This window comes from Macaca fascicularis, chromosome 6 (assembly GCF_037993035.2).
Source record: "Macaca fascicularis isolate 582-1 chromosome 6, T2T-MFA8v1.1".
Lineage (NCBI taxonomy): Eukaryota > Metazoa > Chordata > Mammalia > Primates > Cercopithecidae > Macaca > Macaca fascicularis.
Window position 1 is genome coordinate 73,357,632 of NC_088380.1, and position 13,835 is coordinate 73,371,466.

The following is a 13,835-nucleotide window of genomic DNA, read 5'->3' on the forward strand; positions in this document are numbered from 1 at the left end:
AAGTGCAAATATGGTGAGGCAGCTGGGTTGTTTATTTATTTGTATTTATTTATTTTGTGAGACAGCGTCTCACTCCATCACCAAGGTTGGAGGGCAGTGTCACAATCTTGGCTCACTGCAACCTCCGCCTCCCAGGTTCAAGTGATTCTTGTGCCTCAGCCTCCCAAGTAGCTGGAATTACAGGCATGAAACACGATGCCTGGCTAATTTTTGTATTTTTAGTAGAGACGAGGTTTTGCCATGTTCACCAGGCTGTCTCAAACTCCTGAGCTGAAGTGATCCACCGGCCTCGGCCTGCCAAAGTGCTGGGGTTACAGGCGTGAGCCACTGCGTCCAGCCAGCAGCCTTAATCACACAAAAGATTCTTCAAAGGGGTTCTGGGAATTCAGAGTTGAGATTATTTTCAGCTAAGGGTGATAATGACACAAGACCCTAGAGAAGGGGCTTGTAAAAAGATACCACAAATTTTTATATTATTTCATACTTTTTACTTGTCTTTTACTTAGATCATATTTCATAAATTCCTATCAATAAGTACAGTTTTTAAATTCTTATTCTCCTCTCAAAGAAAAGCCATAAACATCACTTTTCATTTTCCTATAAACAAAATGAATGAACATCGCTATTAGTTATCCTTTCCATTTCAGATTACTAATATTATCATCATTTTCAGACACAAGGTAGATTGTAGTTAACAACCTGTGCTTTGAAGTCAAGCAGACAGTAGCTGATACCCCAATTCAACTTCTTACTAGATTTCTCACCTTGGGAATTTTGCTTAGGCTTTAGAATCATAGTTTCTGTCACCTCTTTTTACCTATGGCTCCTCATGGATATGGTACTAAAAAATTGCTCAGTGTTGCTATCCTTTTCCATCCTGTCTTTACTGAAATATTCATAAACATCAAACTAGAAAGCAAGAAACCCCAAATCTAAAAGTCACACTATGCAAATTTTATACAAAATAAATGAAAGTGAAAGTGTGAAGAGAAGTAAGAACAAATATATATACATCTTTACTGAATAAAAAGGGCTTTCATAGATATTCACCTATTAATTCTTTGATAAACTTGTAGCCTGAATATTATTCATCTTCAGTCGATTGATAAAAAATACAACTCAGACAGATTGAGTTATTTTGGCTAAGATCACTCAGCTCGTAACTGGCAAGGCTGCAATTTGTATTGCTCTTCTGAGTCCAATTCCTTGGGGTTAGCTATTGGTACAACTAGTGCCCAAGCAGTCCTCGCAAGACTGGAAGAACTTCCAAATGATTAACCAAGTTGGTTGCATTATGGGCGGCCTCCCTCCTACTTGTGGAATTTGTTTTCTCACTGAAGATTATTTTAAAAGTTACCTAAGCCTCTTCAAAAAGCTTCAGAAATTCCTGGTTATATGATAGATAATGATGTACACTAGGCTTCCTTCTGGATGATTCTACAGGGTCTAGAATGTAAATAGTTTCTCTCTATGGTGAGCAAGATCTCTGTGCTATAAGGCTCATTTGGTCACTCATCTGGGAGCTCTGCAAGAACTGGGACCATGTCTTACTCATCTCTGTATCCCAAGGCCAGCCCAAAGCCTGGCATGTGGGAAGCACTCAGGTGGGGTTTGAGCACCAGCATGCTAGGCATTATGATGGTGATGCCTGTTAAAAATCATTGGTTAAGCTCCACTTTTGCTGCAGTAAACAGACTAGACATCAGCTGTCATAAGAAAACATATTACCAGGCAACTTTTCATTTTTTCATCCCGAATCCAAGCAACTGGCCAGGACGGTGAGATGACAGCCCTGCAGCTTCCACATCTCACATCATTTCTCTCTTCTCCTAGTTCCTTTTCAGACAGCTTTTTTGTTTTTTTTTTTTCCAAAAGCCCAAGCTTGAGCCAGAACTACAGGTTTTGTTTGCCCCAACAGGGAAAATATTTTTAAAGCGAGGATGTTAAATCACCCTGCACTTTTAGTCTCTTGAGTATCAGTGTCGACTTAAACCTTCCCCATGGAGAAGGGTGGCACTGATCTCTAGACTGGTGAGGGAAATCAGCACCAGCTTGGAAGGTAGCTGCACTGAGTTTCAATCTCTGCACTGTCGTATGACAATGGCTGAATTTATTTACCAGTTACCTGCACTGATCACCTTACACACATTGCTTTCTTTAACCCTCTGTGAAGGATTCTCATTATCATTTGCATTTTGAAGATGAGAAAGTTAGAGCAGAGAGGTGAAGTGACTTGCCCAAGGTCACAGAAAGTGATCAGCAGATCTGAGATGAAACAAACCAATTGGACTTCACAGCTGTATTCCTAACTATGCTACATCAGGCAAGTGAATGACCCTCTCAGCACCTCCATTTTCTTGTCAGTAAGATGAATGGAGGAACAACGACTTTATTGGATTGTTAGGAAAAGTAACTGAGATAATGCAGGCAAGCTCCTGACACTTAGCAGTTACTTAAGATATGTCAGTTCTCTCCTTTCCTTTACATAACCTGGAATTGGAGAGCATCACCTCTTAAGCAATCCTTTATAAGTATAAAGCTGAAATTAATCCAAATCACACCAGAGCCAATGACAATAAAGTTGATTTGTTCAGACTTATTATTTTGTTTCAAAAAGATCTGTCTCCAGTTTCCTCGGCAGCCCCACAGAGCCAACCCAAACTGAAAACACATGCAGCGAATGCAAACTTATTGGTGAAACATGATAGACACTTCAAGAACCAGGAAATTCCTTCTTTAAATGACTTGCTCCTTAGCCAAAGCAGTTATGAGTTAAACAATACAGCAGTGCGGCTGTGGCCTTCAAGATGCACAGTGGGGCTTCAAGCTCCTGGAGGGAATGGAAGCACAGGGCTCTGCTTGCCAGCTGGCACCGACACTCCACGGACAAGATACGCATGGCCTGGCCTTCCAAGTTGAGAGCAATTGCTGGCAGTACACTGTGAGCATGTGAAGCTAAGGGAGTATTTTTTTTTTTTAAGTCCCATCATTGTTTTTCTTTCTTTAAATGGTAGCCACTGAAAAGCTATGCAAACACTTCAGCTGCGGAATATTTAATCTGACATTTGGCATGGCTCCCTTGTTGATCCAAGACATAAAGTATGCAGTTGTTTCATTGCTTACTCAAAAAAGATAAGCTAGATACAATTTAATTTTCCTTCTCCTTGCTTTTAGCTGGGTCCCTACATGGATTCATCCTTGATTCCCAAGCAATGGGATGACAATTATAGACCACAAGAGCAGAAGGTGAATAGTTCATTTAACTAAATGGGTCAATTTAATACTTTTCTTCTGGGGGGTGAAGGGGGATACTCTGCTAAAAGCTGTAGAAGTCCCTGTTCTTGTGGTGTGTTCAAGGGTTTGGCAGCTCTTCTCACTGGATTTGGTGTTTCAGGGTTTCATGTGCTGTCATGGAAACATCACCAGAATTGTCCCCTCATCACTCTGTTGTCATTGGTTTTTAGCAAGAGGAGAACTAACATCTTGTGGGAATCTTCCACCTGTTCACATCGGACATACCTCCTGGCTGTATCTGCTCTTTCACTCCATCAGGACAAGCTTAACTATCTCACTGGCAGATTTGGTTTCCTAAAAGTAAATCTCCTGTAGGTTCCCTTTCACTGTCATTGAATGGTTTCTGACCCTAGACAGGTAAGGAGAACATTGCCCCTTCTCACAAAACACAGGGATCCAAAAAACTGTGGGCAGTTCTTGTTTCTCAGCATGTGCAGGGAAGGACACAGAACTGTCCAACATTCCAAAGGGAACAGAGACCTTCCTTATCCAAATGTTCCTCCACTGGAGAGTTAGGACAGTTGCGGAATGTAAACAAACACACTTTCTAAAGTCTCATCCTTTCTGCAGGTGGACCAAGAATGCCAAAAACACTGGAAATTATAGTCCAATGAGCACTTTATTCATTCTCCTGTGTTTCAATGTCCACTGTTATAACAACTGTGATTTAAACATCAGGCTACTGTCACTTGACTGCAGGTAATGATACAATTTTGCTTTAGAGAAATATTGAAACAGAGTTCATCCTTTAAAAAGGGATGGATGAGGGAATGAGTAGAAAAGAATCAAATGGATTTGTTAAAATACACCAAATCTTTAAAACCCTGAAACTGCTAAAGTAAATGGAAATGACAAATTTGGATATTCTCTTAGTTTTGATTTAAGTTTCTGGATCCTGTTCCAAATGAAAATATATCTTTGTTTCTAATGGAAAATTCAAAGAACACAAACCTGAGCTTTAAAAGCCATGTCCCAGTTTGTTCTTTTATGGTGTTTGAGCTTGAGGGATTCAGTTTGGTGAGAAAGGAACTTCTTAACCTTAAAAAAAACTTTAGTTAACAGACAAAATTGTGCTTGAAGGCAGGGAACTCTTATAAGAATGGCCTTTCTGGCAGGTATAACACAGTTATATCTTGCAATTATGAATTTGTATTTATAATATCTGTCTAAATACTATTAATAGAGTTTTTCAAAGATAGTGACAAATGATTTTTACTTTCTTCTTTATAACTTTTGTCTCTCTCTCCTTTACAGTTTTGGACGTTGAATATCTGTTTTGTATATAAATGGAAAAATGAAAGTTAAAAATACATTCTTTCTCCAAGGATCTAGCAGTGAACCTTTTCTTGGAGTGCCTAGTAAGTCCTGAAATGAGGTAATTCTGAGCATCCTCACTGCAATGAGGCACTCATTCTGGGTCTCGAAACTTCTGTGGAGAGTTTCCAGCAGCCTTCTTTAAAGGGTTCAAACTCTTTTTCCACTTTTTCCAGGCCTTCCCCATGTAAGAAGGTCTTAATATCATGTCTCTATAATGCATCAATTATAATCAAATTACGGCAGTGATAAACTAAATTCCATAAGCCAATAATATTACATAGAAATTGCTTCCCAAAGTTTTGTGAACATGTTTTCAGTTGTCCAGTGTCTTCAAAGTAGGTGGCAGGGCATTTCTTGGTAAGTAATTGGGAAGCATACTAGAGCTCTGAGAGTCCTCCTAAATTCCTTAAAATATAGATTACTATAGATAATTGAGTAACTCTTTAGGGTCTAGAGTGGCAGAGTAGTGACATCTCACCTGCTGACCCTAATTGATGGGGGGAAGCTTCTGGAATGTTCTATTGAGAGGAAGTAGAAGGAATGGGCTCAGGCTGATGAGTGATGTTGGCACCGTGTCTAAGGTAGCAATATTGGTGACACAGTTGGTTTTAAATTGCCAACCCTGTTCTAGATTTTGTCTGATGAGTTTCTAGTGATTTGTGTAGTAGTCAAAATGTCTTTCCCAAAATGTTTGCTTGGACAATATGGAAGCATATCCTAGGGGTACCTCACACTATTTCTCTCTTCTTTCCCACTTTCCTGTCTTTTTTTGCATGACAGGAGCTTCGGGGTTAGTGGCCAAAGTTTTATGAAGACTCCATGATCCGTGCTGGAGGCTGTGATGCTGTGGTTAAGTTCTTAGTGAACACTGTCACCCTTCTCTTAGAAAGCCAGCATTTAGAACCCGTGTTTCATATTTGGTCTTAAAAAAAATAAAAGTAAAAGGAATGAAAACAAGAATCCTTCTTTTAATGATTTGCCTTTATATTTGCATTTCCCCCGGTCCTGTACCACTCCACCACAGAAAGGAAATTTTAGGGCAAGATAATCCTATGAAGGCAGTGCTAAACTATCTCTCAGCAGTATCTTTTGCCATTGCCTTTCAACAGATTTCTTATTTATATTTAGATTGTAATGTATTCAATGTATGCAATGGAAACCTTAGAGGAATCAACTAAAGCTGAATTCCTATGGAAAAAATACTTTACTTCCTGCCATATTGCTGCAACAGAAATTTTATTGGCAAAGTAAGTTGCAATATTACTCCCAGCAGAAGATTTCTGCATATGTAAAAAAAACCTGGGAGTATAATTGCTTCATTCAAAAATAAAAAGAGGAAAAGAAAAAATGAGCAATTGGGAATCATGTTGCCATAACCATCATTAAGCTCTGTGTTTATTAAATCTAACTTATAAAAAGCTATATTTATTAAACATAAAAAGAAAGCAGTGAATTGTCTCAAGATGTTATACCCTATAAGGTTTACGTCCATACAAAATTTGTTAAAAGAAAAAGAAAAAAGGAAACAAGTTAGAACTTCTAATATTGGAAATACAAGGATTTAGCAGAAGATAGAAGTGAATGCAATTTTAACATTTCCCTAGTAACTATCAAAACCAGATAAAAAGACTACAATGAGGCAAAAAAATGTAATAAAATTATACCAGCAGTGAATCTTAGTAACAGTGTCAATCTAATACTATAAAATGTCTGACATTTCTATCAGAAAAAAAAAAAATGGCTTTTCAATCAAAACAAAGATCCCATGTACCACCACACAACTTAGGGAATAATAACATCATATAAATTATGAAAAATAAAAAGAGAACATTGTAGGAGATTCTTCTAAATATCTCTTAGTTTAAAAGGACAAGGACTGAAAGAATTGGGAGGCTGTGGGAAAAACCATTGCAATTGGAACCCAGCTCTGTTCTGCGTGGAGAGTCCTTGAGGAAATCCAGAGAACGTTTTTCGTATTTGTCTCTGGCTCAGAGAGTTATCAAGGCTCTTTGAGTGGTAACGGGGAAAAGCAATCTCTAGAAGGTAGCTCATTGAAGATCTGGGACTCAACCCACTAGGAGCTATTGCTGCTGCTACATATTATAAGTTTATAAGTGTAAAAGCATTGTGATGTGTGAAGGGGAAAAGCTGTGGCAGACAAAAAAATATATAGTTTGTCCACTCACCAAACAAAAAGTGCATAGTAGTGGAGATTTCCTGATCTTAAATTCGTACTAGTGTGACTGGTAACTCCGAGTCTGCTGAATGAAACAGAATATTCTCTCAGCTCAGTGGAACTAGAGCTTAGTGAGGTAGTTTCCATAATACATAGAAAAAACTTACAGTCATAAAATTATTTGAATATAATGGCTCAAAATTCATACCTATCTCCTCAACCAAAAGTTGCTGAATTGCTTAAATGGCTGAATCGATTCCATTAACTTGTGGCAGTCAGGCATTCAGCCTACATTTTATGGGGAGATAGAAAACTCCCCCAAGTTAAATGAGAGGAAATGCAAAAGAAATACATCATACTATTTATTTATTTATTTATCACCTGCTTTTTTTTTTTTTTTTTTTTTTTTGAAAATGACAGTAATAGACATTTCTCTTTTTTAACTAAAGTAAATGTAATAAAATAGACTAAATGGGCTGGGGAGGTTGCTCACACTGATAATCCCAGTGCTTTGAGAAGTTGAGAAAGGACAATAGCTTAAGCCCAGGAGGTTGAGGCTGCAATCAGATATAGTCACACCACTGCACTCCATTCTAGGAGACAGAGCAAGACCCTGTCTCTTAAAAAAAAAGAAAAAGAACAAAAAGTACGATAAATTTTACATTCTAAAAAAGAGTATCATTTTAACAAATATTTATTCTGGGAGACCCAAATAAAAGTAAATGTTGCTTTTGTTTTAAGGAGATAATATAAAATATAAATTCTAAGAAATGATAAATTAATAGACTGAAATTAAAAAGTACAAACTTAGCAATAAAAACAAGTAAGTTATTTCAAAATTTAAAATTTTATTATAAGTTGAAATAGAGAGCAAGTGGGGACAGAGAGTGAGAAAGAAAGAGAGAGAGGAGAATAGATGCAGAAAGACGAATCACTGGCATTCAGGACTAGCAGCAGGAAGTTCTACAGTTTGGAGAGGGAAGGGACAGAATGCTGGAAATAGAAGGTAATAGATACCAAATGCAAAAACAGAGATCCTGTGTATGAATAATGAGTATGAATGAAAAACTGAAAAAAAGATTTTAAAATGTAAAAGAAAACAAACTAACTGAATTGAAAGAATTTTTTACTGTACAGAGTAAAAAACAGTACTCTACTTAGACAAAATTATTGGAAAGCAATCAATAATTTCTTATGATATTCTGAAATTGAAAGGTAAAGAATTCTGAAAGCACTGAGACAGAAGAATCCAATCACTTAAAATAAGAAAAAATGTCATGCTGGCTTCAGACTTCACCTAGGTATGTATGTTACCAAAATACATAGCAGACACAGCCCAAGACGAGAAACTATTCAAATGCCTACTAATGGTAGTTGTATATTCCCATCACAAAATAGTAAATGGCAATAAGACTAAACTATGTATGACTATATGCAAAAGTATAGGTGAATCTCATAAAACTAATATTGAATGAAAGAAGCCAAAAATAAAAAAGTAAATCCTGCATGAATCCATTTACATAACAACACAAAGTAAGGCAAAACAAATCCATGCTGGGAGAAGTCAAGTAATGGTTACCCAGGAAGGGAGAACACCAGCAAGGGACGGGTGAAAAGTTCACTGGGTGGCTGATAATCTTCTGTTTCTTGATCTGCAGGCATTTTATAGTGTGTTAAATTACTCATTTTATAAAAACTTACCAAACTGTACATTTGTGACTTGTGTACATGAATAAAGCATTTTTAAATATTGAAGTAAAATTAGAGCAATCATTGAAGATAGGGAGGATTCAATGGATCAATGCTGTGAATAGAATTTTAGATGAGTATATTAAAAATCTGATGGTAATAATTAACTATATATGCCATAGCTTCAAAATCAGCAGAAAAATAGAGAAGGAAGAAAATTTTATCAAGTTAACAGGAGATAGGAAAGATGAATAAAATGGAAAAAAAATAGCATAGTAAACAGAAAATAAAAAATAAGATGGCAGAAATTACTCCAAATATGTCAGTCTTCACAATAAAATATAAATGGATTGAATTCACTTTTTAAAAGATGCAGATTATAAAATAAGATAAAAACACATTCACAGTCAAGGTATTGGTTTTAAAATGTCATTCTCTAATAAAAGCAACCAGGACCCTCTGGAGGAGTGGTTGATTTCAGAGACAGGTGAGGATAAATAAATATCCAAAAGTTCATGATGATAAACAATCGAATGAATAAACACATAATGGAAAATGAGTAATTCTTCGTTATGGAAGGATTCCAATTAATAGATGTAAAGGAGTTGAAGAAAATAGAAAGTCATCATAGGCCACATAATAATCACTGCAGATAAGAGCCACTAATGATTCTTAAATTAGTGGGTAAAAGTATGAGTAGACACAGAATATTGCATAGCCTCAAAGTATCAACTGCTCCCAAAATATTAATTAATTACAGTGGGGAAACCTGGCAGGTAACACAGCAACCAAATAATAACAGTTAAAATCATCAACAATAAGACAAATCAACAACATGTAACCCCCGATCTGATGCACTGAGAAGGGCTTATCTCCTCTGTGTTGTTCTTCTCAATAAGCAAAACCTTAACCTAACCCTGAGAAAACATCACACAAACTCAATCAGTGGGCTATTCTGCAAGATATGTGACTAATATTCATCAAAGTGTCAAGATCATAAAAGAGAAGAAAAGACAAAGACATTGCCACAGACTGAAGCAAACCCGACAACTAAGTGGAACGATCAGGATCTTGAACTGAATTCTGGAAAATGACTAGTACAAAAACTGGTGAAGCCTGAATAAAGTCTGTAGTTAATAGTATTGTAGTGATGTTAATTTCTTGATTTTCATAATATTTATATGGTTATGTAAGATATTAGCATTACAGGAATTAGAATAAAATGTGTATGGGAACACTACTAGTTTTGGAACTTTAAGTCTAAAATTATCTCAAAATAAAAAAGAAACTTTTCAAAAAAGAATCAGATCTTAGTAGTTTGTAGCGTTCAACAGCTTTTGAAATTCCTTATTATACTTGGTTAGTAAGGTTTACTATATATTTTTTAGTCAATATTTATAAAATATTCTCCTGGAAAATATTTGATTTCCCCAAGATACAGCAATTTGTAATAATAGAATTCTATCTATTTTTCCTATATTTTAAAACTACTTCTGTTGAATAAATGTGGCCCATTTTTGTTACTTATTCATGTCCTTTTTTACTTCTTGATTTAACTGTTGAAGTTTTATTTGTTTTTTATCAAATAACCAGTTTAATCATTTCTTAAACCCTGCTAATTGTTTAAAATTTTTTATTAATATTTACCTTCTTTGTAATAATTTGAAAATTCTAGTTGACTTGCATTTTTTTCTTCTCTTAGCTTACAAATGTGGGCAATTGGCTCATACGTTTTCAAGCCTCTTGCTGAAAGCTTCTGAGGTTATGCATTATTTGAAGATCACTCTTTTGGCTGTATTTCATAGGTTTGAATCTTTCATTCTTCATGATATAATGGCTTGATAATTGGTAACATCATGTTGTGTGTTAGTTCTTTCAAGCTGCAACAGCAAGAATACCACCCCAAGTGGCTTAATCAACAGAAATTTAATTCTCATAGTTCTAGAGGCTGGGAAGTTGGCCAGTTTGGTTCCTGGTGAGGGCCCTCGTTATGTCATCACATGGGGTAGCAGAGGTGAGGCGGGAGGTGATGAAGGAGAAGCAATCTCTTTACTGTCGCTTCTTATAGAGGCACTAACTGTATCATTAAGACTTCACCCTTATGTCCTAATTATCTCCCAAAGGCCCATGTCCATATACAATTAGAATTTTGAGGGGACACAAACATTTAATTCATAACACATTGATTATACTTTAGTCCAAATATATGCAAATTATTTATTTGCTCGATTTTATTTTCACTGATTATTATCTATTTTTAATTTGATTCTTCTCTGTAACCAACATATAGGTCATAGATTATACTCTGTGATTAGGTTCTGTGGTATACTGAAGTCAAATAAAAAATCTGTTTTTGTGAAAAAGTATATACACTCTATACAAACACAAATGACACATGGGCATGCATGTACTACATGCAATATACAACCTCAGCATATGCTCCTTATATAGATATATCTAAAATTAAACAACAAAGAAAGGTTGAAAATAAAGGGATTCCAAAAGATACCATGTGGGTACCAACTAAAGGAAAGTTGGTACAACACTATTTGTACCAGGCAAAATGTAAACTTAAACCACAAAGCGTCTTCCTATTTTGTGGAATATGAAGAAACACATTGCTATCAAAGAAATATTAAATTAGAAATATTTACTCATGCTGAAGCTGTGTGCACATAGCACCAGAATTATACAATATATAAAGAAAAAATTAGAAAAATTATAAGGAGAATTTGCAAATCCACAGTCATACACATTACAAGTAGACTGCAAATTCTGCTTGTTAAAGAAAACAAATTTAGTTATAGAAGAAAGGATTTAAAATAAAGTTTTCAAACTTTAATATATACCCACAGAGAGAATAAATATTGTTTACAAGTTCACATAAAACATTAACAAAAATCAACCACAATACTTTGAGATTTACAAAGAAAATCTCAACAGATATCAAACAGTTCATAGCATAAAGAACACTTTCTCTGAAGAAAATAGAGTTGAATTAAAATTTTTAAATAATAGAAAAAAATACCATAGTTCTAGAAATTAGAAAAACATTATTGAAATGTATGTATTAAACAGGAAATCTGATACAAATTATTATCTATTGTTTATAGAACAACAATGAAAATACTGTATATAAAACTCAAAGAATAAAACTAAAGTGGCAGTTTGGCATTAAAATCAAGTTATAAAACAAATATAACATTGAAAATAAATAATTCAATGCTCAATTCAAGTAGCCAGAAAAGGAAAAAAATGCTGTAAATGCAAAAAAGGTCAAGGAAGGAGGTGTGAAATATAACATGCATTTATGAAGTAGAAAATAAATAGCAAAAAATAATAACTACAAGCCAAAAATTGATTCTCTGAAAAGAGTAAAAAAAGTATAAATCTCTCAATAAGAATGATCAAAATCTAGGAAAAGACACAAATAATTTATGGCAGGAATGGATTAAATAACATAATTACTAGTAACAGTTGAGATGTTAAAAAATATTTGAAGAATTAGGAACAAATTTATACCCATACATTTTGGATAATTTTCTTAAAAATATGAATTATAAAATTGACTCCAGAATAAATAGAGAAATTAAACAGATAATAACTACTAACGAGCTTGAAATTATAGCAAAAATATTTTTCTCGCAAGACACCCACCTGCCCAGATAGATTTTCAGGCAACTTTTACCAAAATTTTAAGAAACAGATAATGCATATATTATAAAATCTTAAGACAATTAAAGAGAACAAGGCACCCAGCTTATTTTGTAAGGGTAGTATAACCTCGATATCAAAATCAGATGACAGAAGTATTAGAAAAAAAACTAGTCCCAATATTCTTAGGAGGGTAGATGAAAAATAAAAAATAAAATTTTATTCAATTGAATCCAGGGTGTGCATGTGAACATATGGCCATGTGTGTTTATCTTTATACATATCATGACTAACTAGACTTTGTCGCTGGGAAGCAACAAGAAATCTATCTGTTTAAATTGGTATATACTAACAGACTAAATAAGAAAAAAAGTGATTTTTAAAGAAAGGATAAAGAAAAGCTACTCAGAAGTTACCGATAAGCCCACCTGATAGATTACTTAACCCCATTAATAATGAAAAGAAAAAAAATTTAGATGCCATTGTTTCCTAAGTAAATTGACAAAAATGGAAAAGATTGAACTAAACAGTGATGTTGTGTCCAAGGAATGAGTGGTATAGATTATTTCAATGATTTTGAAGGTAATTTAGCAAAATAGATTACAATTTAAAGTTCATGATTTTCATCTCAGAAAATCAATTTCCAAAAATATGTTTTAATAAATAATTGGGAAATGGTACAGATATTATGTTCAAGGATGTTTATTTGTGAAGTGGTATGGTGTGTACAACTAAGAGAATATTGGCTTTTATTCCCCATCACTCCTAACTCTGGATGTGATATCTGAGTTAAGACACCAAATTGGATTTTAAGTGAGGACCTGACACAGCTCTATGGATCAGGAGACAACTCATAACCACTGTATCCCTGAGTTTTGTACACTTGGGCCAGCATTACTTATTTATCCTCAAAATATTAATTACGGACTATTAGTCCCTGACAGATGGGATAGCCTTAGAAGTAGCCTGAGCCTGTGGTTCTCAAGCTTGAGTGTGCATCAGAATCACCTGGAGAGCTTGTCAGTCACCAGTTGCTGAGCCCCAACTCCAGAGATTTTGATCCAATACACCTGAGAATTTGCGCTTCTGACAAATTCCCAAGTGTTGCTGATACTGATGGCCCAATGACCACATTTTGTGAAACACTGCTCTAAAGGAAATCTGGTCTGATTATTTTCCTCTATTAATGAAATAGTTGATCACAGAGAAAATAGAAACAGAGTCTAGGGCATAAGCCATTCTTATCTGCACCTCTCCTGATACATCCTCCCTTTATTTTACTTTGAAAGGGACATTTATAGCTGTAATTCAATCCCTGAAACCTCACAATAGCACCATTCTCTTCCTATATAAAGACCAAGAGTGAAAAACTAAACAAATGCGCGCGCGCACACACACACACACACACACACACACACCCCTTAGGCATGGGACAGCTTCTTCCTGCAGCTCATCTAATAGGATCTAGTTACTAAGGTACAAAGATCTTTTTAAAAAGCGCAAGACTACATTTTTAATGCCATTTCCTACATTAACACTGAAGGCACCCTGCTAAGCAAGATTCTACCTCATATTACAAAATCTGGGGCTAAACTTTTCCAACATTCTCTCTATTCATGGGCTTCTTATCAAAGGGAAAGGAGAAAAAATAATAAAAGATAAAAACATATACATAATTTGCCAAAAAGATATGGAAAAAACAGGC

At 35.1% G+C, this 13,835-nt stretch overlaps 1 long non-coding RNA gene across 2 annotated transcripts in view; it reads left to right on the forward strand.

The window, feature by feature from the left end:
* LOC102145684 (uncharacterized) overlaps positions 1-13,835 on the forward strand; it is a 169,672-nt gene that overhangs the window by 26,331 nt on the left and 129,506 nt on the right. The window contains exons 2-5 of one of the 2 annotated variants that reach the window (XR_010587391.1): positions 3,175-3,246; positions 3,865-3,993; positions 4,549-4,652; positions 5,392-8,088. This is a non-coding gene — a long non-coding RNA (uncharacterized lncRNA). The remainder of the gene's footprint in view (positions 1-3,174; positions 3,247-3,864; positions 3,994-4,548; positions 4,653-5,391; positions 8,089-13,835) is intronic. The other variant, XR_006698732.2, reaches the window with a different exon arrangement.